General features: G+C 43.5%; 1 protein-coding gene across 5 annotated transcripts in view; it reads left to right on the top strand.

Annotated features, from left to right (window-relative positions):
- LOC112921781 (uncharacterized) overlaps positions 1-23576 on the top strand; it is a 201441-nt gene extending 177865 nt beyond the window's left edge. For all 5 annotated transcript variants that reach the window (XR_011996381.1, XR_011996382.1, XR_011996378.1 and 2 more), the window contains 3 exons: positions 15930-16035; positions 19007-19119; positions 21390-23576. The gene's annotated coding sequence lies outside the window, so the exon portion shown is untranslated. The remainder of the gene's footprint in view (positions 1-15929; positions 16036-19006; positions 19120-21389) is intronic.
- The last annotated feature ends 623 nt before the right edge of the window (positions 23577-24199 follow it).

Here is a 24199-nt window from a genome sequence, read left to right on the forward strand (position 1 = left end):
CATGAATAAAGAAATAAAATCTTAAAAAAAAAAAAACTCATCTTGGAAGAATTTTTCTTTCCCTAGAAGAAAGGATGGTGATTTGATATCTAATTTGGAGGCAAACCCAGAGAATGAATGGGGTATGTTCTAAAATTAAATATAAAAAACTTTCCACCCACTTGGTAGCAGGCCACCTTGCCTCTCACACTTCCAGTGGCTGAGGTAGACTAAGAACATGTACCTCAGCATGCTGCATGTGTACTGCCTCCTACCACCTGAGTCTGCCTGTCTGAAGAATCCTTTGGCTTTGGACTTGGATGATGTTTCTGTGTAGAGTAGTGCCAGGGTATGGAAGGGCCAGGCATATCCTCCCCTTGGATCCTAAGTTATTTACCATACTTCCATGTAAATTAATTTTATGTTGATAAAGGCCACAGAATCTCCTCTGAAATAGAGACAGCCTATGTTGAATAAGTGCAAAAAATCTCAAAGTCAAGACGTGGAGGATGGAGAGTAGAATAGACATAAAGAGAAGCTCTTCCAGACAGCATGGAGGGGCCATTAGCTCAGGGCTTCATCAGTGATTGAGGGCTACTAGAAGCCTTGTCAATGTTAGTCTAACAAATGAATGATCCTGGATTTGAGTAGGAAGATCTGAAATGATTTTCATTTTCTGAGGAGGGATAATGAAGCTATAACACCTGGTTTACTGGAGACTATATGACAACCTGGTACTCTGGGTTATCAATGGGGTATAGTTTTCTGGCCCTGGCCCCCAGTATCACTTCTTGAGGTTTTTTTTGCCATGAAGATGTGATTATATAAAGAGTGTCTTGAATTGCCTGTTAGGCAAATGTATTTAATGGGGGTTGGAGGGCTGCCATGTCTCCATCACAGAGGAAAAAAACAAAAACCATGGCCATGACTTTTTTCTGGGCCACAGCTTCCCACTGTGGGGTTCTGTGAATCTAACACACAGCCTCGGATGTGTCATCTGGTCTTCCCTCTTCTCAGCCATCCCTGAAGCTTGGGTGAAGAAGACCGGAGAGCTCTTCCCTGCTCTATTCCCCCCCTCCCCAGTTCTAATATTTCCATTACCATTCTGTCAAGCAGTAGCCCAGCCAGGACTTCACAAGAAAGGGAATTCTATGAGAATGCCTGAGTTTGTGGTGGCCTCTACCTTGTCACTGCAGGCAGCTCTCTGGGCATAATTTTTACCAGACTGAGTCTATTCTGTGGTAAACCTAACTCCAAAAGCATCACTAGAAAAGTCACCTTAATGCAAATAAGAATAACCCTGGGTCCCTTGATTGTTATCTGCGGAGGGGTTTTCAAGGGTTCCCTTTGTGTGGTGGTTCCAGCATGCCCCAGGAATTTTTTGATTAGTAATTATCATGGAGCCTTCACGATATACTAGCCACACTGTGTCAAGATGGCTCAGAAGATTATCCCTCTGAAATACATTGCTTTTATAAGGCAGGTGCTGTGCTCTATAAGAAAGAGTAGAACTTAATGAAAATAATGATGTGCAAAAATCTTTGTTGAGCATCTGCCATTTTGGAATCACTTATTTGGCCCTCTACCCTCACCCTATGGTCATAGGCCCTCCGTGGTGATATACCAGTTAAACTTGTCCTGTGATAACTTTACACTCACTGCCTACTTAACTCTTACTGTATTGTGTGCTATTATACCAGATTATCAAAATAGCCGACATACTGAACAATTCACATTAAGGTATAAATACATGTCTAGTTACAAATTTATGTGCTATCCAGGGTGATGTAAGGAAGTGTTGAATCCTTATATTATATACCTGAAACTAATATAACACCATATGTTAACTAACTGGAATTAAAATTAAAAAGATAAATACAGTAAAAATAAAAAAATAAGTGATAAATAAATAAAGTTATGTTCTATCTCTCCCATATGCCAAACCTGAAATTTTATGTAGCTCCCCAAGTGTTAATTAAGGAGAGCTGAATGATAGGAATTTCAGCTACTAAGAAAGGTGTTTTCCAGATCTGTTTTGGACATTGCTTACCTACAGTGTGTATACACAGACATTATCACTTTTACTGGTAAGCTATCCAAATCCTCTTGAAAAAGGTTAAAATTGAACTGCATAGGGTTTTCACGAATTGTCTTTGGCAAAGCTTCTAAGTGGTGATTACAGAAATTCTTGTGCAAAGTCAGAGAGACTAGACTTCAGATTTGCTAATGAGACAGCTCTGCGTCTAGCTGTGTGTGGCTGTATTTATCACCTCACACACCCGAGCCATACTCACATGGCACCAAGACAGAGAAGGAGGATTATTATTCTTACTAGTTTTCAACAACTAAAGGCAGTCAACTCTGCAACTCTGGGGTTTTATGTTTACGAGCAACAAAGCCAGATAAAGAGGATCTCTCGGCAATATTACACTAAATATGTAACTTTTGTTAATTTCAGTGTACTTTCTCTATCAAATTTTGAATTTGACCTTCTATATGTCTAAGGAAATGAGGAAAGTCCACAAGGGTTAGTTTCATGGTCAAGTTTTCAAGAAATTCAACTAATAGTGTCTTATTCTGTTTCTCAGCAAACAGCATTCTGTTAAGTTGGACCATATGAAACTGCTGTTTTTGTAGGTCAAAAACAGTTGAATATTAGTAATTTCATATGGTTAGCCTAATCTGTTGTTGCATACCCTAAGAATAATGTAAAGTATCCGGCCAAGCATGAATCCTGTTGAGCCAGGGGAAGCTATTCAGTTGCAATTCATGCCAGGATTCCTATACAAAATAGAATAATGTTAAAGAAATGAATCTTCTTCTTCATTTTTAATAAATGTCTCTTTTTAATAAATGTCTCTAATGAAATGAATTTCCAAGTCAATGTTTAAGCCAGGCCAAAGTTTTCTCTTTGGCCTTTCTTTTAATACAGGCATACTTATTATTATTATTATTATTATTCTCCCCTTTTTGTGCTTCCCAGATACTTCATTTTTTTTTTTTTTTTTTTTTTTTTTTACAAATTGAAGGTTTGTGGCAAATTTGTGTTGAGCAAGGCTATCGGTACCAGTTTTCCAACAGCCTTTGATACTTTATGTCACCGCATTACATTTTGGTACTTCTTGTAATATTTCAAACTTTTTATTATTAGTATCTTTGTTATGGTGATCTGTGATCAGTGGTCTTAGATGTTACTATTATAACTATTAATCAATAAATGTTATGTGTGTCCTGACTGTTCCACTAACTGTCTGTTCCCCACTCCGTCTCCTCAGAACTCTCTAGTCTCTGAGACACAACAGTATTGAAGTTAGGCCAGTGAGTAAGAGGCCTAACTTCAATAGGCCCTGCAATGGCCTCTAAGTGCTCAAGTGAAGGGAAGAGCTGCATATCTCTCACTTTAAGTCAAAAACTAGAAAAGATGAAGCTTGTGAGGAAGGAATGTTGAAAGCTGAGATGGGCTGAGAGCGAGGCCTCTTGTGCCAAACAGTCAGGTTGTGTGAATGCAAAGGACAAGTTCTTGGAGGAAATTAAAAGTGCTGCTCCAGTGAACACATGAATGAGAAGAAAGGAAAACAGCCTTATTACTCATATGGAGAAAGTTCTAGTGGTCTGGAATGAAGATTAAACCAGCTACAACCTTCCCTTAAGCCAAAGCCTAATCCAGGGCAAGGCCTTAACTCTCTTCAGTTCTCCGCAGGCTGACACAGGTGAGGAAGCTGCAGAAGAAAAGTCTGAAACTAGCAGAGATTAGTTCATGAGTTTTAAGGAGAGAAGCTGTCTCCATAACATAACAGCGAAGGTGAAGTAGCAAATGCTGATTTAGAAGCTGCAACAAGCCATTGAGAAGATCTAGCTAAGAGAATTCCTAAGGGGGCTATGCTAAACAACAGATTTCCGATGTAGATGAAACAGGCTCCATTTGGAAGAAAATGCCACCTAGGCCTTTCACATCTAGAGAGGAGAAGTCAGTGCCTGTATTCAAAGCTTCGAAGTATAGGTTGAGTCTCTTATTAGGGGCTAAAGCAGCTGACAACTTTCTTTTAAAACCAACGTTCATTTACCAGTCTGAGAATCCTAGGGCCCTCAAGAATGATGTTAAATCTACTCTGCCTATGCTCTATCGGAGAAACAAGTCTCTATGGCAACACATTTGTTTGCAACATGGTTTACTGAATATTTTAAGCCCACTTTTGAGCACTACCACTCAAAAAAAAAAAAAAAGATTTCTTTCAAAAATGTTACTGCTCATTGACAATACAGCTGCTCACCCAAGAGCTCTGATGGAGATGTACAACTCCATCACCAGGAGTAGATTCCACCTCAAGAAACCATGTTCTTTGCTCATCTATAAGAAGCAACTCCTCATCCATTCAAGTTTTTTCACAAAATTGTAGCAATTTACTCACATCTTCAGGCTCCACTTCTAATTCTTCTTCTCTTGCTATTTCTACCATATCAGCTATTACTTCTTCCATTGAAGTCTCAAACCTCTGAAAGGATTACAACCTCTGTTGTAATCTTGTACAACAAGATTAATGTTGTTTTCATGCCTCCTAACACAATATTCATTCTGTAGTCCGTGGATCAAGGAGCAATTTTGACTCTCAAGTCTTATTATTTAAGAAACTCATTTTGAAAGCTGTAGCTGCTAGATAGTGTGATTCCTTTGATGGATATGGGCAAAGTAAATTGAAAATCTTCCAAAAAGGACTTACCATTGTAGATGTCATTGAGAACTTTCATGATTCATGGGAAGAAATCCAGTATCACCATGAACAGGAGTTTGGAAGAAGTTGATTCCAACCTTCATGGATGACTTTCAGAGATTTGAGACTTCAGTGGAAGAAGTAATAGCGATATGGTAGAAATAGCAAGAGAAGAAGAATTAGAAGTGGAGCCTGAAGATGTGAGTAAATTGCTACAATTTTGTGAAAAAACTTGAATGGATGAGGAATTGCTTCTTATAGATGAGCAAAGAACATGGTTTCTTGAGGTGGAATCTACTCCTGGTGAAGGTGTTTTGAAGACTGTCGAATTGACAACCTGGGGTTTAGAATATGACTCCAACTTTGCTAATTGAGCAGCAGTAGATTTTGAGAGGATGGATTCCAATTCTGAAAGAAATTCTCCTATAGATAAAATCCTATTGAATAGCATTGCCTGCTACAAATTGCTCATGAAAGGAGAGTCAACGGATGCTGCAAACTTCACTGTTGTCTTATTTTAAAAAATTGCCGCAGGGATACCTGGGTGGCTCAGTGGATGAGTGTCTGCCTTCAGCTCAGGGCATGATCCTGGGGTCCTGGGATGGAGTCCCGCAGCAGGGCCCCTGGAGGGAGCCTGGTTTTCCCTCTGCCTATGTCTCTGCCTCTTGCTCTGTGTCTCTCATGAATAAATAAATAAAATCTTTAAAAAACAAAAGAAATTGCCACAGCCACCCCAGCCTTCAGCCAGCCACCACCCTGAACAGTCAGCAGCCATGAGCATTGAGGCATGACATCCACCAGCAAAAAGACTATGACTCACTGAAAGCTGAGTTATATAAAAAGTTAGCAATTTTTAGCAATTAAGTATTTTTAAATTAAGGTTTATGGATTGTATTTTTTTAGACATAATACTCTTACACACTTAATAGACCATAATGTAGTATAAACTTTTATATGTATTTTTTTAATTCAAAAATTCATTTGACTTGCTTTTTTGTGACAAGCTTTTTTGTGCTTTTTTACTTTATTGCAGGGGTCTAGAACCAAATCCACAATATCTCGAGGTATGCATGTAATTAGACGTCAGAGTCGCCATTAGAATGTGCTGATGGCAATCTAGAACATGAGGAACATGAACATCCAGGGTGGGAACTTCCTTATCTGGAGGAAATCTGCTACCCAGACAGGTATGAAGAAGACAGGTAGTGGTCCAGGAACACTGAGTATAAGCACCTCAGTCCTCATTCTGAACAATGTTGGGCTCAAAGTATCTGATCAGTTGCTTGGAGTATAATAAAAAGGTATTAAGGTATGAGTCAAATCCTGTAAATTAAGCTAGATTTTGGTTTTCATCCAGGAATCTTTCCAGGGGTGACTTATGTATGTAGTTAAATTCAGGGGTAGAGGGGAAGGATACGAGCCCAAAAAGGAATAGTTATGTAAGGACTAGGTGGGGTCTATGCCCTTATGTTAGCAGGTTGGGTTAAGGGCATGGCTTCAGGTCCTAGACAGGAGTCCTTAGCAGGGTAAGCAAATAGAATTAAAGCTTCTTATTTGTAAGGTTGAGGTGCAGTTTAGGTGGATACTTAATCCCAAAATGAAGCCAACACACTAACAGGTTCAGCTAGAACTTTGGAACTACTCAAGCACCATGATCTTCCTCATCAGATTTGGGATCCACATAATTTTTGGCTGATAAAGATAGCTTCTGTGAGACCAGAGATCTGGGTCTGGGTCACGGAACTCAGAGCTTAAGAGTAGGTCAAGTTCAAATTCACTGGACACAGACTATTGCTTCCTGCCATTCAGGAACAGACAGGCTGGAACATGCATGTGGAGACCATCAGTAGATCCGGTTATGAGGATCTGGGGATGAAAAATATGGAAGAACCAAGTAGGAGCTGACACTCTTGGTTCATATTCACCCTAAGACTCAGTTTTGGGTTGCATTCGTCAACTTTTTATTGAGTATCTGCCATGTTCCACATATCAAATTAGATTCTTTAATTCCCTTAATTCTCATAATAACTTCAGGACAGTGTATTATTTCAATCTGAGAAAGCAGGGAGTATAATACTTTATCCATGATTATGGGAATAATAGTTACTGGAACACAAACCCAAATCTTTATGTTTTCTTAGGAGACGGTGTATTCATTTCCTATTGCTGGTGTAACAAATTATCACCAATGTAGTGGCTTAAAATGGTACACACTTATTCTCCTATGGTTTGGAGATTAGAGGTCTAAAATCAAGGTGTTGATTTCTCCTGAAGACTTAAGGGCAGAATATGTTGTCTGGCTTTTTTTTTGGCTTCCAGAGACCACTTGCATCCCTCGGCTTGTGACCTCTTCTTGTATCACTCCAACCTTTTGCTTCTGTCTTCACACCTGCTACTGGTTCTCATCTCTTGCTTCCCTCTTATAAGGACTTTTGTATTGGATGGGGTCCACCTAGATAGTCTGTCCACCTCAAGATCCTTAATGTATCACATCTGCAAATTCCTTTTAACTGTGTAAGATAACATATTTGCGGGTTTTGGGAATTGGGAGGTAGACTTGGGAGGTGGGGGGCATTATTCTGCTTACCACAGGAGGGAATGGGAAGAGGGGCTTTGAGCTGGGGAGACAAAAGTGGCCAGACAGAAGGGAAATTATTCTATCCCTCTGAGGTTGATGTGGGGCAGGGAGAAAGAGCAAAGACAAGAGTCCCTCAGCATGCAGGAACTTCAGTGCAGCAGAGCTGCAGGAGAGCGGTTCTCCGTAGGGAAGGTCCATTGATAGATGGGTCTCTGGGCTGCTCTTTCCCGGAGCAGCAGAATCCAGAGACAGGTGGCAGGACCAGTTCTCTGCAGCAGCATCTTGTAGCTAAAGAAAAAGTCCTAAAGGTGATGATCATCATGTAGAAAGGCCCATCTACTCCCCTTGGCTTTCTGGAAACACACAGGCCAGGCCTCTTGTGTGATCTCATAGAGTAGGAGAACGGATCCCCTCAAAACACTGAGATTGAATATGTGGTTGAACTGACCAGTGGAGATTGAAATAAGGTGAAATATCATCATATTTGGGAGTTTTTAAAGGAATATGGCATCAAACCTTAGCATTGTGATTTTAAACTCCTACCTCTTGGAGTTGCAAACTTTGGTCACAGCCATAGCAGGTAGAGGGGCCACTGAGGGCAGAGAACAAAGCATTTTCAGCAGGTGTGCTCCAAGCAACCTCCACTGCTAGGACTAAAGATGCAGAGTATCTCACTTCGAAATGCTCCTTAACTCTGGGTCTAACCCTAAACCCAACAACCAGCTAGTTAGTCGGGCTCCTTCGATGGCAGATCTTATCTGAATAACAATAACCAAATTAATAAGTATACCCAGCAGGGGTGCTAAAAAGGTGGTCGGGTATTCCCAAGAGGAAAATTAATTTCTTTTTATAATCCGCCGTAGTTTATTTCACATATTCATGACCCGCCCAGTATGTTTTTTCTTTATGACGAGCCATAAAAATGACAAAATACATTAGCCAAGTTCTTCGTTTCTGCTAAAATGACCATATTCAAAAATAATAACAGAGACTTGTATCAGCGATGCAAAAGATGCATGAAGTAATTGGGGCTTAATTTGTACACAAACTGTCAAGGCAGTTTTCCTCACGGCCTGCATCTTCTGAATTCATTAGTCTCTAATTACGGCCAGTGGGGACCAGCAGTTAGAAGGTTAAAGAGGTTCTGACAGGCCTAATCATTGCTCAGGAAGCTGAAAATGTATGCAAAGTCTCAGCAGATGGGGTGAGAGCGGCTTCTGCCAAGTGATAACTGTTATTCCTTTGCACCTCCAAAGCTGTCATCCTAATAGGCACATTTTAAATTTATTAATGCTCTAGTTACAATGCATACACAGTCTCTAATGGTATGTCATTCTGAGTATATAAACTGAGCAATTAACACATATTACCTGGTAATGGTAAAATTATTTGTTGCCTGTTTGATTTTTTTTTTTTTTTTTTTTTGGTTGTCTCCTATTCCAGGAAGGATTGCCCCAGGAAAAGCTTCCCTTTGTTAAAATAGAAGCAAAGCCACATTGTAGATGGGTTTCTCTTTTTACTCAGATAATACAATCAATCTGAAGGCCTTCAGTCCAGGTTTTCCGTACTCGGTCAGACCTGTATCGTCTGTCATGGACTTGGGGTCTCCTGCATCAGAATCTAAGAGTTAAAGACAATGCAAGTGAGATGCTTCGTCAGACTTTTCGGGAGTGGCAGAGAACTCCAAGTTGGGAGGAAATGACCCTTGAAAGTGAGAAAAGGCCCAGGGTCCTGGTTCTTGTTTGTGACTCTACATTAAGTCATAAAAGGAGCGGTAGTGTGCACTTTGCAATTTCCAATTCAAGAGTCATCAATATCTTACCCTTCTTTGGTGGCCTCCCAGACTTCAATCCTGATTGCTTTAAAGCTAACTAATCACCAGCAAGAAGAGTGTGTGTGTGTGTGTGTGTGTGTGTGTGTGTGTGTGTGTGTGCTTTAAACAAACGAGGTCTCTTGTCTTTTCTGTGACTATAGCCATGACATGGGAAGGGCCTTTAATTAAATGCAGCACTTAGTGCAACAATTGTTTGCGTGTAGGAGGCCACAGAAATGGAGACAGCTGGAATGGATAGTCTCTAAATTGTAGGCTTTGTCAGGACTACAAGATTCATAAGCGGTCCTAATAGCATGATAAGGTGTTAATCTCAGCAACAGAGCAATTATCTGTCCAGTGACTGACCGCCACTCTCTGTACCCACTAGCCCGTTTCAGTTAATTGATTTACACTGTATGGAAGTAATATAACAACAACAAAAAAATGTCGCAGAGACTTTATGTTAATTAAAAACTGTGATTACATTTCCCTACTAGGTGATGTGTTTGAGATTTTCGTACCACCCAGAAAAGATATCCAACTATTAGATAATAAGTTTTCTTTGCCTGAGACCAAATAACCCATCCATTGCGGTTTCTTCAATGGCTAAAAGAATAGCCTCGGGTTGATTAACAGACTTGAGTTGTGTGACCTCGGACAAGTGTCCTCATTTCTCTGAGCCTCAGTTTGCATCGTCCCCAAGGTGAGAAGTTGGCCCAGACTGTCTCTGACCTCGAAGATCTTTCTTGGTTCCCAGAGTCCATACTTCTCTGAGTTTGAGTGCTGCGTAGCCAGGGCAGGAGGACACCATTGAGCAGGAGCAATAGTTCTGAGTAGGTCAGCTCTTTTATCTTCTACTTCCTATTTTCAACTTGGAAGTTTAATCTGCTTTCTGACCATCCTGTTTATTTATAACTTTTTTTTTATATGTGCACAGTGGATTTTTCCGGCCCCTTTGCTATATATTTTTGCTATACGATATAGGTATTTATTTCCAGAGAAAAAAACTGTCTCAGCATCTCTTTAATGGGAAATCCAATGAAGAGAGTCTAGACATGCCCTGCAGTGTCCGCTGACTTGGTGTGATGTAGCTCTGTAGGGAGAAGGGACATCCTGGGGCCTCTGTGGGCTGTAAATATCTGGGGTCTGCTCGTGTGGCCTCACCTATGCCTGTGAGAGTAGACCCCAGTTTGTGTCACTGGTTTCCCCATCTACAGAGTGGGTGCACTGGGCTGACTGTTCCCTCATGTCTGTTTCAGCAGCAACTGTTGGTGACTCTTGTTCTTTCTGAGAAAAATAAATTTTCTCGAAATTATGACCTTAGAAGGTAAAAGGATTTGAGAGAAACCAGCAGTTTGAGAGAGAAAGAGCAGCCTTGAAAGCCATTTACAGGAGCAGAGTTTGCCTGAGAAAGCCTATAATGTTGTGGATGGCAAGTCATGGTGTGGGCCATGAGTTATTCTTCAGTGAGAAGAAAAATAATGGTTAAGAGTAGTAGCCAAAGAAAGCTAAACTTGGTCTTGGTATCTACCATCCCAAACCCATCTTACCTCTGCCTTGCCCTTCCAGGTGCACCAGCAGACCTACCTCAACTCTCCTAGGAGTGTCACCATAGCATGCTCTGCCCTTAAGGTGAACGAGTTGTGGTCAGGAGGGATTGTTTTTACCCAAAGCCTTGATGGTCAGGTATCAGGAGGCTTCCACTGGTGGGTGTCAGTAACATGTAGGGTGTCTGGGGAAACAAATCCCAGCTCCCTGCACTTACAGTCACTTTGTCCACATACACCCAGTGACACACATGCAAAACACCCTAGTCATGGCAGGTCCCTGGAGCTGTGACTACTTCAGAGTTATGCAAGCCCAGAGTTAATCTTAGCAGAGAAGAAAGTTAAGACTGCAGAGTGGAAATCTATTCATGTAATTTCCAGACTCAGTTCTGGAAAATGGATACTAGAAGCAGTATAGAACCTGGATCTGGTCTGCCTCAGTGCTGGCCCTAGCCCTGCCTCATGTCTGTGCATCCATGAGCAGGACCCTTCACTTGCCTGTACCTCTATTTGCCCTCTTATAGGGAGAATAATTGCACTTTCCCCCTAAAGCTGTTCTGAGGATTAAAGGAGTTAATGGATGGAAAGTTCTTGGAAGCACTGGTTTAATGTTCACCATTGATTCTGGATCTGTTAATCCAATGTTAATTCTGGATCATCTATGAGCAGGCTATGTGTAGGTATGTGATCTGTGCAGTAGCAAAAGGCATATTTAATACTCTGTTGTTGTTATCTTGAAAGTCTTAGTCATTTTTGAACAAGGAACCTTCCATTTTCATTTTGCACTGGATTCTACAAATTATGTAGCTGGTTCTGTCTATAAGACTGTGGTGCTAAAATCTAAAGTCTATGTAATGTTGATACCAAAATGGCCAACCTTAGTGCTGAGAAAGGTCAGATGTTCCCTTGAGAGAATTTGATACTTGAGCTAAAGTAAATATTTTATGCACATTTGCATGAAGCCAGTGATTACTTGTCTTTAGTGATATAATTTGATATTAATATTGTTCATTTCTATTTGTCCTTCAAAGGTAGAATTAGACTTTTATGGTTGCCCAGTTTTAAAATGAGCAGCCATGAGATCTTAAACTTTAAAAATTAAAGTATGCTTCTGGGGCACCTGGGTGGTTCAGTTGGTTAAGCATCTGAGTCTTGATTTTGGCTCAGATCATGAGATTGAGTCCCATGTTGGGCACCACACTCACTGGGGAATCTGCTTGGGATTCTCTCTCTCCCATTCCCTCTGCTCCTTTCCCCCCATTTTCTCTCTCTCTCTCTCTCTCTCTCTCTCTCTCTCAAATAAATCTTTAAAAAATAAAAAAGCATGATTCTAAATTTCTCGTATTAATTTCTAGTTGTGTCTTACAGATTCATTATTTTTTCTCCTAAAGATGGAGATAATAGAAGTTCTCTGCATTCTCTAAAGTGCCCATCATAGTCTTGGCAATTAGTCACTAATTAGGAAATGATTTTAAAGTTGTCCAATAAGATGGTCACTTACCTCATGAAGGATGGTGAAAGTATCTGGGTAACAATGAAGTGAATATGTGATCAGCCCCTCCGCTATCACATATGTGGACTGTGCTCAGTTTGTGAGCTTTGATTAAAATTTAAAAGCCAGGCTGGGGGAGGGGGGATGCTGCTGCTTATTTTTGTGGAAATTGCCAGCAACCATTCCATGAAGAGCAAAGGCTCTTCCTGATGATATTCCACTATCGGCCCTTATTAAACTCCAGTATATGGGAGTTGAAACGTGTGACTTAAGAAATCATTTCCTTGTTGCCTCATTTTGCAGTTGAGGAGACTGATACCCACAAAAGTAGAGCTATCTGAAAGTCACACAGTTCACTGGTGCTTAGCAAAGGCTTCACAGTGTCCTAGATCATTGGATGGAGGATGGCTCATGGAGTGGGGCAGAGTCCCAGGACCCAGACGAGTTACCTTGGACTGCCCAGTGATGATGGGCTGGGTGGTACGTAGGGCTGGCATTGACTACTTCATGGAACAATGACAAGGACGTCTCATTCCCAACTCAGTTTCCATCTCGCACCCGGGAGAGGCCAGGGATTTCTTAAGCTAACATTTTCTCTCTCCCGGCTCTTGTCTTCATCCTAGCCATACCATTTTTCTGGGAGACCTGCATACAAGTATGCCTTCGAATCTTTCTGTATTAACATTTAGACTAGCAGCCTTTGCACATAATATTTGAGTATCGGCAGTCTTTGTTTCTGGTGCTGTGAAAGGTGAGGCCTGTCTAGCTGTGAGAAGGGGACCTGGGGGTTATCCCTGAAAGCATTTGATGAGTCCAAAAGAAGGGGAGCATGGATGTCAAGCATATTATTGATGCTTCAGAGCCTTAACTATAACCCAGGAGTCTTACTTCCCCAGATGCCCTGTAACTCCTTTTGAAATTGGTTCCATTTATCTTTTTACTTGTTCTCTTACTTGGAGAGACATCCCTCCCCTTCCCCTACTTCTTCACTGGTCTGGCACTGCCTGGAGGGGGCAGAGGCCTGCTGGGAACAGGGTCCCAGTGTCTCCTGTCAGTTCTTCCCTTGAGAAAAGCAGCAGGCCTCCAGGCAGCCTGTTTGTACCATTGCCAGCATAGCAGGAGACAGGCATCAACACACAGGCCTGGGGAGGGATCCCCATTTCTTGGCAGAGTAGATGCTGTGATTTTTTTTTCATAAGACACATGGCTTTAGGTGCTACCTGTCAGGTGAAGGGGGTTGAGACTGGGGCATCAGGATTCTGTTTACCAGATGGTGCTGAGCTAACAAGTGAGGTCAAGGTCGGTGGAGGTGGGGTGTAAATCAGTTGCTACATGGATTTGGTTGTTCACTTGAGGGTGTGAGGCAGACACAGCCCTACAACTGGGCTAGGAGAGAGGGTGCATCATGAGGGAAGCAGAGGGCCCTCACAGGATCAATGAGGGAACAGAGCCTCATGGTGTGACTTGATGACAGCTTTGGTGCGATTGCATTCCTATAGTAGGCATGGGGATCCAGGATCTTTCTCACTGAGATATCAGATGTCCCTAATGCTTGTTGCCTTTGTGCTTATGATAGTCTTCAGAGCTTTGAGCAATTGGAGCTAAATCTTGACAGGAATGAGGGTGAGGGGGTGAGACATTCGATGGGTAAGTAGCTCCTAAAAGTCCTTTCCCAAAACTAAAATTTCAGAGGTATCTGGCCTTTTCTCTTACCAGGTTTGTGAACTCTGAAGCTACTTAGTTTCTTTTGTACCTCAGTTTCCTCATCTGAGTGTGATGATGGGGGCACTTGATGGGATGAACACTGGGTGATATGCTATATGTTGGCAAATTGAACTCCAATTTAAAAAAGTAAAAATAAAAATTAAAAAAAAAGAAATTCATGCCTGCTTTACAGAGCTATTAAGTCATCTAGACATGAGATAATATATGTAGCAGAGTTTAGAATAGTGCTTGGTGCTTCATAAGATCTTAATGAAAGTCTATGATTGTTTTTATCATTATTGGCATGTGTGTGTGCGTGTGTGTGTGTGTGTGTGTGTGTGTGTTTGTGATAGCCAGCACCATAGATGCCATAGTCCCTGCATGAAGAGCAAAGTCTTAATGCTTTGGATAGAAAGAGTGGAAGTAGAGAAATTGATCCCCTGCTCTGGAATCCTCCATCCTGATAGGTAAAGGAGGTAGAAGTTATCATATTTCAGGAAAATGTTCCAAGAACAACAAACTCACACAGAAGCACAATCTTAGTACCATATCATTATTAAACTGTTGACCCAGCTTGTCACCAAGTGTCTATTGGAGTCTCATAGGATACAGAGCTAAGGGCCTTGCATGTTCACTCATCAATTCATTCATTCATTTAACAAATTTTTATTGAGTCTCTACTATGCACCAGACACTAGGACAGGGCACTGACCAAACCAACAAAAATCCTTGCCCTCAGAGAATTTAGATTCTAGTTGAAATATGGACAGTAAACACGCATGTGATTATATAATGTAGTGTTGTGTGGTAAGCACATGAAATAAAGCAAGATGAGGGGATAAGTATTGCCTGAGAATGGGATGGTCTGGGAAAGCCTTTCCAGAAGGGGTGATATGGGAATAGAGATGGAACTAAGTGGAGTGAGTGTTAGAGCAGAGGAAATTGGACATATGAGGGCCCTGGTGTATGGCTGAATGAAGAAAGCACAGGAGATGAAAGTAGAGCCAGGCAGGGGTTAGAATTAGGGTGAACTGAGATTTTGTTGTGGGTGTTACAGGAAGACATTGGAAGACTTGTGGAGCGGATGGTGGCATGATACAACTAATGGTTTGGAAAGATTCCAGTGACTTCTGTACAGAGAATAAATTATAGAGTCCAAGAGGCAAAGCAGGAGCCAGTAAGGATGCTGTTACACTAATCTGGGCGACAGCCCCAGGAGGAATGGGGTGAGGGTGTGAGAAGGGAGCTAGCACCAACAGACTGCCTTCTGTAGCTCAGGGGAGAGAGAGGGAGCAAGGACTGCAAGGGTTTTGATCCACACAACTGGAAGAGTTAAAATTTCCTGAATAGAGATGGGGAAGATGAGAGTGGAGTGCATGTGGCACGGAAGCCTAGTTCCCTGCTCTGAGCTGCTCGGGTTCCTCTGGAGATGCTGATTGGACACCGAGATGGAGGCAGCTGGATAAGTGAGTATGGATCTCGAGGAGGTCAGGGGGTAGAGACATGGATTTGGGAGTTAGCACAGACATAGCATTAGATGCAACCATGGAAATAGCTATTTCATAGATGAAAATATTGAATAGCAGATGTTTCTATGATTCAATATGATATTTAAATCTTGAGTGAAAGAGATGACAATGAGAGGTGGAATAGTAGAGAAAAGGTCCCAAAGACTGAGCCCCAAGTTACTCCATCTATTAGGAATTTGAAAGAGAAGGAAGACCCAGCAAAGGAGTGTCCTATAGAAAACCAGGAGTTCGTGGTCCCTGGAAACCAAATAAAGAACGTGCTTCAAGGTTAGTCAGAGTATATATTGTGTCTGACGCTACCGAGGTGCCTGGGGAGGGCACAGAAGGGATGATGGGACACTGATCCCTGTCCCCCAGTGAAAGTTCATGACCTTGAGGAACTGTCAGACCAACTTCCTGCAACCAGCAGTTCCTGGGTGCCTGAATGCAATCTTGATGCTTCAGTTTTGGGGGGTGATAATTCCTCAGGAGCACAACATACCTATCATGAAGAGGCTCCTCCTCAAGGGACAGTGAGTGGTATGTCTTATTTTTTTCCAAATGATAATGTCAAAACTAATGAGATTCTCCATCCACAGCAACCCCTTCCCAGATCCTTGCTGAGTGAAGTGACTAAACTCCATCTCTCCCACCCATCTGGTTGGAAGCCGAAAGCTAGAAGCCCCATGTCCCCAGCAGCAGCAGGTATGTACTTCCCATTCTGGGTAATTTCACCTCTTGGAAGATGAATGATAGAGACAATGAGATCTGAGTGGGTCCCAGGAACAGTGGGCTCCTTAACCCACTGCCCTGGAAGGACCAGCTGAGCCAGGGAAGGAGAGGGAAGGACAAAGTGTCTTTGCAGGGTATGGAGGCCACAGTGGTTGGCTAAGTTGTTTGGGTATGTGAGGGAAGGAGATGATAGAGATGGACATAGGGAAGAAGGCAGGAAAATAAAGACTGAAACCTAGAGGGGGTCTTGAATTTTTTTGTGTAACAGGCAGCAGATCCCAGGCAAATATGTGGTTTCCCACACTGACCGCCAACAGTGAGCGAGGAGCATCACTGTGGAGCCAGGCTGTGGGTAAAAGAGGAAGAGTCATTGTTCTCTCCCCACTGTCTCTTTCCTTCGGGGAAGGAGGACTGGAGACGATGAGCCTGCTCTCCTCACCCTCAGGGGCCCTCCCGTGCCCCTGCACTGCTTCCTTCTTGCATCTGTCAGTGACTTCTCAGGGACGAAGTCCGTGGCATGCCCAGTGCTGAGCCCAGCTGCATGGGATTCAGAGAGGGACAAAGTCGCAGGGGACAGGTGACAGAGACAAATGCGAGTCATGAAGGACAGACAGCTGACAAGGAAGGAGAAATTAAAAGGGGAGGATTTTGGAGAAGAGGTTAGAGCAGGGCTGACCTCTGTTCCCTGTTTCTGCAGCCTTTCTCCCCATTGTGGTGAGCCTTCTGCCCATGGGGGACGCCAGCAGGGGGATGGGGGGTGCTCAGAGAGGAAGGCTAGGGATTAATCTGCTGGACCCATCTCCCTGGGCACTGGAGACAGAAATACTTGCTCCAGGGAAGAGGGTTTGGGAGGTGGAGTTTTCTTTTCTTTAAAAAAAATGTTTTTTAAATTTATTCGTGAGACAGAGAGGCGGAGACACAAGCATAGGGAGAAGCAGGCTCCCTCTGGGGAGCCCGATGTGGGACTCAATCCTAGGACCCCAGGATCGCGACCTGAGCCCAAGGCTCAACCACTGAGCCACCCAGCCGCCCCAGGGGGTGGAGTTTTCAAGGTCGACCAATTTCTATGGTGCAGGTAGCTGACTGCATGACTCTCTGGAGTAGTTTGCTTTCACTCCAAAGGGATTCAAGTCTCCCAAGGAAGGGCCAGGGTATGAGTCCCTCACCTCGGCTTGAGGGATACCGCTCTCCTGCAACTGGGTGTGGACGTACTGTTCCTCTCTCTGTGCACATTCCCTGGGGAATGCCAGGATGTGCACCCAAGGGTGTCTGTGGGTTTCTTTCAGCCAGAAATTTGGTTTCATGTGTCTAGTTGGCCACAACCAAGTGCGGGAGGGAAGTGGCCTGAGCAAAGTGACAAACTTCAAGGAGACTCTGATGAAGTCCAGGCCTCCAACCGGAGGCAAATAAGCTGTGGTGTCCTTGATGACACAGTCACTCCATACTCCACCAGGACCCTCTGCCAAATTCTAGGGAGGAGAGAGAAAGAGAGAGAGAAAGAGAGAGAGAGAGAGAGAGAGAATGAGAGAGTCCACCACAGATCATCTGTAGACTATCTATTTAGTGCCATTTGTTTTACTTCTGATATTCTGCTCTCCCTTTCCCCTGGGAGACCAGGGAAACAGTCCTAAAGCAGTCTCAAGGCAGACTTTTTTCCAGGAAAAAGCCAAAGTCCCTCTCCACTCAGCTAGGAGACCTGTTGGAGATTCGGATTCGGATACGCTTGCCAAAGTGCAGGGAGGTTGGCACTGGGCATCAGTGGGCGTGTGTTCTCACATCCTCGTCTACATCAGTGCTGTCTGCCGATGCTTTTGTCGTACAGACCACATCAACTTAAAGGCAGTTATCAAGAAGCCCCCCTTGGCATACCCACCAACTGCCTGCCTTTCCTACCGTTAATCAGTGTCTGCTAATTGGAGAACAGTTGCTTATCTACCAACACCCTACCCCCAAGGCAGTTAAAATGAATCACTCTTATTAAAAAATGATTTGTTTATCAAATCCTACTTATGTCTCTTTTATACCTCAATTTTCTGTAGATTTAATGACTCCAAGTGATAAGGTAGGAATTTATCCCTTGAGTCACACAGGGCTTGGCTATATTTCTGTATTAAGACAACAGCGGTAATGCTAATAACTACTAACCTACCGGAGCATTTTCAATGCGCCAAGCACTGTGCTCAGAGCCTTGCATGCATTATCTCATTGAATTCTCACAAAAAAATCCCTTGAAAGTCAATTATCGTTATCTTCATTTACAGTTAAGGAAACTAATATTCAAGAAAGTTTAAGTCAGTCAACTGAGGTCATGCAGGCGGGATCTCAGACATCTCCACTGCCCATCCTATGTTTTCTTAGTCCAGAATCTTTCACAGTGTAGACTTGGAACCACTGAAATCAGAAAATCCTGAGCATGTTCAGATCCCAGGACCCTCCCTGAGACCCAGAGAATGGGAAGCCCTGGATGTGGTCCTGGAATCTCCATTTTTAAAACACATTCCCCAGGAGACTTGTACAAACACCAAATTCTGAGAATCACTATCACTGGCTTTTGAGATGTTTTATTAATTTTTATTTTTTATTTATTTATTTTTTAAGGATTTTATTTATTAATTCATGAGAGGCACACAGAAAGAGAGAGAGAGAGGCAGAGACACAGGCAGAGGGAGAAGCAGGCTCCATGCAGGGAGCCCGACGTGGAACTCAGTCCCGGGTTTCCAGGATCACACCCTGGGCTGAAGGCGGCGCTAAACTGCTGAGCCACTGGGGCTGCCCTTTTGAGATGTTTTAAACAAACTGTCTGATGCCAGAGGCCAAGGAGTTGGACCTTGGGGAGGGAGTGCATGATTAATCCTAATCCTTTATTCCTTGATTGAGCTTATGCTCTTTAATCTCTTTTAGCTTCTATTTCCTGATTTGTAAACCAGGAGTGGTACTTTTCTAGGTGGTGGAGACTGATGTGCTGAAAAGTAGAAGAAAATGTTAGACGCAGAAAACTCCCTGCAAGTGCATGGGATATTCGTCGTGGGCTTGCCCAGGCATTGGTGATGAAACCAGGTACTGAGCACAGTGCTGGGTGCTTTGTGTGAAAGGGAAGAGCAGAGAAACACCACCCCCCCCCCCCCCCCGGCCAAGAGCTGGATACCTTGGAGATCTGTCCAACTTTCTTGGGAGAAGTCACATCCTCCACAACTCAAAAGAAATCACTCCTATTTGGCCCAGGAAGTACTTTTTTTTTTTTAATTTTTTTTTAAATTTATTTACGATAGTCATACAGAGAGAGAAGGAGAGGCAGAGACATAGGCAGAGGGAGAAGCAGGCTCCATGCACCGGGAGCCTGATGTGGGATTCGATCCCGGGTCTCCAGGATCACGCCCTGGGCCAAAGGCAGGCGCTAAACCGCTGCGCCACCCAGGGATCCCAGGAAGTACATTTTTTATCTGATGCTGGCCCTCACTTACTACACTATTTCACAGGAGACCGAAGTGTGCTTTCTGCCTCAGTTTCCCCATCTGTTCAGGGAAGACAAAAGCACCTGCTCCTCCGCAGCCACACTCGCTATTGGCGCCATCTCCTTAAGCCATAATTATTCCAATTTCCCTGCGTGCCAGGGTTATTATCTTTGGTTTAATGCTCACAAAAGCATTGAGGTCCACACTTCAATTAGACCCACGTTATAGCTGAAGGGACAGACTCAGGGGGTTTGAGTGGTCTGCCCAAGGGAGTAAGTGGTGGTACTCCAGGACTCGAGTTCACAACGTCTACACCATACTCCGGGGAGAGGCGTTAGGAAAAGGTTGGGACTGAGTGTGTTCTGCTGTTCTGAAGCCTCTGAAGGAACATCCAGGTTTGAAGCAAACTCCTTTCCCTGCCCCTCTACAATGCGGCCTAAGTTATTCAATTAGGGAGCGAAATAATTGGCAGTGGAGAACGCCTCTAGCAGTGGTAATTACCTCCAGCGCCTTGTTGGAATAGTCAAGCTACATTTCAGTTTCTGCTGTAAAACCTTAATTATAATATAAACAGCTGCCCTAAAGCCCTCTGGGGCAGCCTCTCCCCCCCTACCTCCCTTCTCTGGCCTCGGAACGGTGCCTTTCTCATGAGTGGTCAGGGAGGGCCAGGAGTGGGAAGGGGCTTTTCAGGAGGAGGGAAGCTAATACCTGTGTGTTTAGTGGGGTTTGAAAGACTAAGCCACAGGGAGTCCCTGTCAAAGCCGCATCTTCAAATGAGAAAGCCAAAGACACATCCAAATCTCTATATTACTTAGAGTCTCTTCTGGATGTGGGGCCTCAGAAGTTCATAGATAGCCTAGCACCATTTGGCTTAGATGGGCTTTAGGAGGACATGGTATAGTTTTGAGGTAATATGTCTTTCTGTTTACTCTCCTATAAGGGAAAGCAGTCTTCCTTTCTAGCTTCTGACTCCATGGCCCTGGACGGAGCCATACTGAGTGTCCAGAGCTCTCTAGGTAGTGTGCTAGGTCAAAAGTGATTCCCTGTTTAAATCTCACAGGGGCATTAACATCCCTATTTGGCTGTTGAGGAAAATGAGCCTTTGAAAATTTAATCAGAGATTAGGCTCAAAATGCAAATAACCCTGTGAAATACTGAAGTCCAGGTAGATTGATGGAAATGAGCTACTTCTGCTTAGGAAGGGAGAGGTCGAGGGAGATGTGGGTCAGCACAGGGCATCTGAGAGGGCCCAGGAGCAGGGGCTGCTGAGGAGAGAAGGGCATCATAACAAGAAAAGCCGAAGATGCTGCTTCACTGGGCTTGGCTTATAGGTTTGCCAATGACCAGTCCTGGTGTCCCACAAGGGGATGATTGGGTTTAGGGCCTAGCCTAACAGGGTAAGGAGTCAATGTGGTGAGGCAGGGTCATCTGATGGGCTTAGCTGGCTCTTAAGTTTTTGTTGGCCAGATGGAACCATGTGAGTTCCTAAGTGGTCTTCAAAGTGGAGTAAACAAGAGAATGCCCTGAAGAGCAGGGATAATTATTTGGACTTCTGGTTTTTATCATTCCTTCCTTGATATTTTTGATTTCTATGTGTTTTATAATGGGCATATATACAACAGGATATTTATCTAAGTTATGTATAACTAAATATATGTCCATCTATGGGAAATATATTCCCATGCTCAAGAATGCTTCACAACTTGAGATATATGATCACAAATTTGAAGTCTACTGGGCTAGATGCTAACATGGTTCCCTGGAATTCTAGCTTTAAGAAAACCGATGATCAAGGGGTAATGACTTATTGGCTATGTTGATGACTTGAAGCAGCAATAATTATTACTCATGGAGTACTTCTTTCTAATCCTGCAGAAGCAAAGCAATGTGTCCAGAGCATGGATGCTGATACCAGACTACCTGGGTTCAAATCACTGCTCAGTCATCTGCTGTGTGACTTGGGGTAAGTAAGCCTTTCTGTGCCCCAGTGTCTTCATTTGTAGAATGCAGCTCATGGAGTCTAGTCTAAAAATCATAGGGTAGCTGTGAAGATTACACGAGTGAATATGTCTCAAGAGCTTCTGACAGTGCTTGAGTAACCATCTAGTAAGACTTTATGAGGTGGGGTAAGGAAAAATAAGGAAGTGGAGATTCAGGAAAGTGAGTACAGGAGCTGCCATCCTGGCTCTGTGTGGCTGATTCCAAAGCCCCTGTATGAGGATCCACAGTGGAAACTATCCTGAGCTTTTACCAACAACCAAATGGAGCTGAGAAGATGTATCTGCTTCTGCTTCTGCGAATCTCTGCCTCTGAACCTCCCAGCTGCACCTGCCCTCTCCATTCCCCCAGCCCGCGCAGAAAAAGAACAATGGCATCTTTGGGTGCTGTCCTCCCTGCAAGTTGGCCCTCACTGCCATCAACCCTAATGGTTGTGCTGCTCTATCTCTCTATGCTCCCCCAGAAACTCCCCCAAATCCCTCTAGTGTCTTTGCTCCAAGGGGGGATTCTAGGGCCTTCAAGAACAACAGACAAGTAGGAGTGTTACTGAAAAGAAGGTGCTGCAAAGGAGTCAGCAAAGAGTGTGCTCTTGCTGGCACCCTGGGGAAGATGTCTGGGTGGAGGGATTCGTCTGGACCTCACATGAGTGCCTCTTCCTTCTGGCATCCCTTGATGGTCCTTGAGTATCATGCCCACATGTTCTGATTCTGTATACAATCCAGGAGCAGGATGTCTTTGCTGTAAAAACCTTGAACAACTGAGGGAGGTTTTAACGATTTAATATGTATCTCAGGTTGCTTCAACCCTGGCTTCTTGCCCTGACAGCAGCTTCTGGGTGAGTCTGAGGTTCATTCAATCTGTAAAGTGCTTTAGATACAGCACTTCACGGAAGGGAGAGGTATTCCCCAGGGAAAGAGTAGGAGACTGTGGTGAGCTGTGGCATCCTTTGCTATAGATACCTAGAAACAATCTTGCTGGTCTCAGGCCAACTCTGCACCTCCTAACCCCCCACTCCCCTCCCCCCAGGGACTGGTGGTCCTGTTCCCTGCTTCTGGCACTACCTATTGCTCCATTTCCCATAAACCCTGGAGAATAGGTTGCGTTCCTCCCTCCCCCTGAGGAACTTAGCCTTTAGGAGAGTTTCTTTTTCTTTTTAAACTTTTAATTTAGGGATCCCTGGGCGGCGCAGCGGTTTGGCGCCTGCCTTTGGCCCAGGGCGCGATCCTGGAGACCCGGGATCGAATCCCACATCAGGCTCCCGGTGCATGGAGCCTGCTTCTCCCTCTGCCTGTGTCTCTGCCTCTCTCTTTCTCTCTGTATGACTATCATAAATAAAAAAAAAAAACTTTTAATTTAAATTCAATTTGCCAACATATTGTATAACACCCAGTGCTCATCCCATCAAATGCCTTCCTTAGTGCCTGTCGCCCAGTCTCCCCATCCCCCCACCCTTTAGGGGAGTTTATTTTCTTTTCTTTTTTTTAAGATTTTATATATTTATTCATGAGAGACACAGAGAGAGAGAGGCAGAGACACAGGCAGAGGGAGAAGCAAGCTCCATGCAGGGAGCCCGATGTGGGACTCCATCCCAGGTCTCCAGGATCACGCCCTGGGCTGACGATGGCACTAAACCACTAAGCCCCTGGGGCTGCCCTTTAGGGGAGTTTCTAAGGGGGTTGAGTGTAAGTAGCCATCAGAAAGCACCAGTAAGTACAGTTTTCAGAAATAAAGGGAAACTTTTAGTGTTTCAAGACACTTAAATGATGCACTGGAAACAAAAGTCTTGCATTAGGATTTAGATTCAATTCCTTAAGTGGCTTTTTGCATTTTTTCCATCTCATGTTAATCTGACTACAACCTTATCTTCTCTGTCCACTTCTAAGAAGTCTTCTGTGCAGAGTGGAAGGATGAAGCCCATGCCTGCTTGGCGTGGGAAGGGCTCACCAGCTTCATCTCACTGGATATCTCTTGCAGCTGATGGGATGAGGGAAGCCTCTCAAGAGACGATTAAAATGGTGTTTAAGAAATCCTCAGCCAATAAAAAGTTGCTTATAGACTTATAAAGCCTCTCTCTGTGTCAGTTTTCTTAACCTCCTGATCTCAACTGTCCAATTATAGGTTTACAAACCCTGGGGGACTGCTGTATTAAGTAAATGTAAGAGGAATGGTCACATTCGGTGTGAACTAAAATCCCCAAGGCTAGTAGTAGGAAAAGGAGCTATGTATTAGGTTTTTCATAAAACTAGTCCCTAAAGTACAAAGAATAGTTCCCTTAAGACTTGCCCTATGGACTGCCTTTCACGGCCTGGTTCATATTTATAAGCCAATTTGTCTGGAAATAAATCTCTTTAACACACTCAACTAACTCCAAGAGGTGTGTCCCAGGAGGACCAATCTTCCTAAATGAACTGTCTCAGGAAGGGATATAACAGCTGTGTTGTCAATCCTGGAACTTCCAACTTCAGGGGAAGAAATTTCATGTATATATACTTTATATATTTATGCATATAGGTATATCTATCAACCATACCCTGCTTGGAGACAGGAAACCCACGAAATTTAAGGGACTCCCAGATTGAATCCACCTAAAAAAAAAATCTTCATAGACCTAATTTAAGGAGATGGCAAGAAATCGATGCTTGTTACACAAGCCTGAAGCTCAGTAATGGTCCATCTGACCTGGGATT

This window comes from Vulpes vulpes, chromosome 13 (assembly GCF_048418805.1).
Source record: "Vulpes vulpes isolate BD-2025 chromosome 13, VulVul3, whole genome shotgun sequence".
NCBI lineage: Eukaryota > Metazoa > Chordata > Mammalia > Carnivora > Canidae > Vulpes > Vulpes vulpes.